At 36.5% G+C, this 3,021-nt stretch overlaps 1 long non-coding RNA gene across 1 annotated transcript; it reads left to right on the top strand.

Annotated features, from left to right (window-relative positions):
- Nucleotides 1-685: 685 nt before the first annotated feature.
- LOC128041204 (uncharacterized) lies at nt 686-1,417 on the top strand. The gene is made up of 2 exons (XR_008195885.1): nt 686-847; nt 1,021-1,417. It is a non-coding gene; the product is annotated as an uncharacterized LOC128041204 (long non-coding RNA).
- Nucleotides 1,418-3,021: the final 1,604 nt, after the last annotated feature.

Here is a 3,021-nt window from a genome sequence, read left to right as displayed (position 1 = left end):
ATTTATGCAAGTCAGAAATGCCAACAAAAGAAGACACATTTTAACCATCCTAAATTGATGTTTCAGTTGCTGTTTGAACAAAGAGCGTAACAATTGAATGGAACAAAAGTTAAAAATTTATTTCAAGAATTAGTAGATGATAAAAATAAATTAAATTCAAATTGAAAATAAATTCAAACTTGATTCAAAATTTGAATGTTGAATCAAGTTTAGCTTGAGTTGGATTTAATATTAATTAATAATTTAAAAATGCAATTAAATTTGTAAATTACTAAAATCAAATATTAGAATTCTGAACTTTAATTTACTTAATAGCTCAAGAACCATGGATAATGTTGCGAGTACATATGCATCATTTCTGTTGCAAGTAAAATATGGTACTATATTTTTTATTGATAACTTAAATATGTTGATGGCTGAGTTAAAAAGGAGTGGAATACAAAACAGGTTCATGGTATGTATGGCGGCGACACATAGCTTGAATAGAATGGGGCCATGTTGGGATTGACATTTTGGAAGGTTCGTCCAACATGTGATTGAGCATTGACATTTCAACCATGTGTTCTCAATAGCTAGACAGATGATGAATTCTTGAGACATCTTTATACCAAAGTCAATGAATTTTTTGGTCTATAAATACTAAGCTACAAAGTGCCAATTGTTGCTCATCAACCCCATTGCACGCCTCTGCTATATTTCCAAGCTTAACGCCCTTATTTTGTGTCACAAGATTTATTCAGAATGGCATTAACCCACAACTCATTTCAAGTGAAGATTATGGTGGTTTTCTTGGCCATCATGCTTCTCATGTCCTGAGCAGCTGCAAGAAGCCGATCCAGACATTACGGTTTTGACTTTTTTCGTCATTCGTATTTTTTCATAATTAATTTCAATAGCATCAATCATATTCATAATCGCAATAAACACAACACCAATGAAAATGTGCTTCTAGCTCATAGACTAATTGCGGTTTATTAAATAATCTTACTTGATTTTCATCCTAATGATGTTGAGTTACAGGTCGGAGACATCCTCGAAATGACAATAGCCCATATTACTACAGCCCTTCCCAAGGTCGGAATAATCCTCCATATTACGATAGCCCTTCCGACACATATGGTAGTACGGAAAGTGGAGGGGGAGGCGATCCATGCTGTAATTAAGAAGCTCTCTAACTTTGAAGAAAAGGAATGAAAGGAACAAGGGCAAAAGTCACTACTTTATAGAAAATTGTTATTTTGTTTTAAATAAAGACAATATATATATATATATATATATATATATATATTGGACCAAGACAATAAATTGCTCAAGACAGCAAAATTTACTTTTATTTTCTCTATAATAATGGTACTTCATTTTATGTATGGGTCTTGTGCTAATGTCATTTCTATGAATTGTTTCCATTATTTCCCAATATTGTTTTCTTATTATACCTTAATTATTTTTCTTTGTTAAAGTAAAACTTTTATTAAAATCCAAAAGGTATAAACTTACCAAAAAGTTTGTATGACTAGAACATTGCATAAATTATTATAAATATCATTTATAAACTTTATTATAAAATTTCAAAATGTAAGGAGAAGGTGAATACAAGCGAAATGGTAGTTTTTATAAGTTTTAAATTTTTTTGTGAATGCTTCAATTATTTGGCTGATTTACCAATAAAAGCTTAATTTTTATAAATTTACCGAAATGGGTCCGGTATTTTATTATTTACCGGAATGGGCCATTTTCTAGCAAATCGCGTCCATGTCAGCGCGATGTCAGGGGACGTGCGAGGAAATCACAACCACGTCAGAGCGCTTTGCTGACGTGGCAACAAATTGCCCCCTCATGGACGCGATTTGTTGCCACGTCAGCAAAGCGTGTTGACGTGACCGCGATTGCCTGACTTGTAGGTTTTTGGATTTTAGGGTTTAGGGTTTAGGGTTTTTAGGATTTTTAGGGTTTTAGAGAAAAAAGTAAATAGATAAGTCGCGCCCACGTGTGTCACGAACTTAGGATTTTTTCCTCACAATCCGTGCGGCCTTAGGCAGTTTCTTGCTTCAAAAATGCCTAAGTCAGCCTAACTCCCACGATTTGAGGATTCAATAGAATTCCCCTTTGAAAACCAACACAAACGAAAGCAACTCAAAGATCAAGCAAAGATGAACGAAGAACGCAATAAGGACAAGCCACGAAATATCAAGAACACAAGAGAGAATAATGTTTGAGTGAATACTCTCAAGAACTCTTATTATTCCTCAAAACTCAAGTGATTTACAATGAGGGGAGAGGCCTCTATTTATAGTAGAGCCTCCCCAAATCCAACGGTACAAATCAAGTACATGAATGGCTAAGATCGAATGGTATCTACAAATCAAATCTCTAAGATTACAAGATCATATCTTCTAAGATTACATATCAAATCTATGATTGCAAATCCTCGAAGATTATGTTTCCATATGTGACGAGCTTGTAGATGGGCCTTCAATCTCTTCAAGCAATTGGTCAGTCTGATCGGGCCAAATGACCTCCTTCCTAGTTGATGGATCACACGAATGTGTTATGGTTGCGGGCTCCCATGCGCAACCCATGACATTCTCCCCCACCGAATCTAGCGACCTCCTCGTCTCGTCCTCCGCATGGTAACGATCTATCTTATCTTGAAATTGCCACAAGGCTTCAGCGGGTTCCCAACTTGTCTCACTATCGGGGAATCCCTTCCATCGGACTAGGTATTCATGTCGTGGTCGATAGTACTTCCGTCTGATCACACGATCCCCCTCTATGTTCTCAACTTCTCTATCATAGGTGGTTTTTACCCCCATCGGTGCTCGTTTGGACTTGTTTTGTTCTGGGTCTTCTCCATCTTCATGGAATGGCTTAAGCATACTCACATGAAACACTGGATGAAGTTTGAGTTTTTCAGGCAACTCAAGTTTGTAGGCCACCTTGCCTACCTTCTTCACCACTCGGAACGGCCCCTCATAACGTCGAACAAGCCCTTTTATGCAACCCATTGTGCCGCAAAATCAG

This window comes from Gossypium raimondii, chromosome 5 (genome assembly GCF_025698545.1).
Source record: "Gossypium raimondii isolate GPD5lz chromosome 5, ASM2569854v1, whole genome shotgun sequence".
Taxonomy (NCBI): Eukaryota; Viridiplantae; Streptophyta; class Magnoliopsida; order Malvales; family Malvaceae; genus Gossypium; species Gossypium raimondii.
This window is presented reverse-complemented; position numbering and strand designations above follow the sequence as displayed.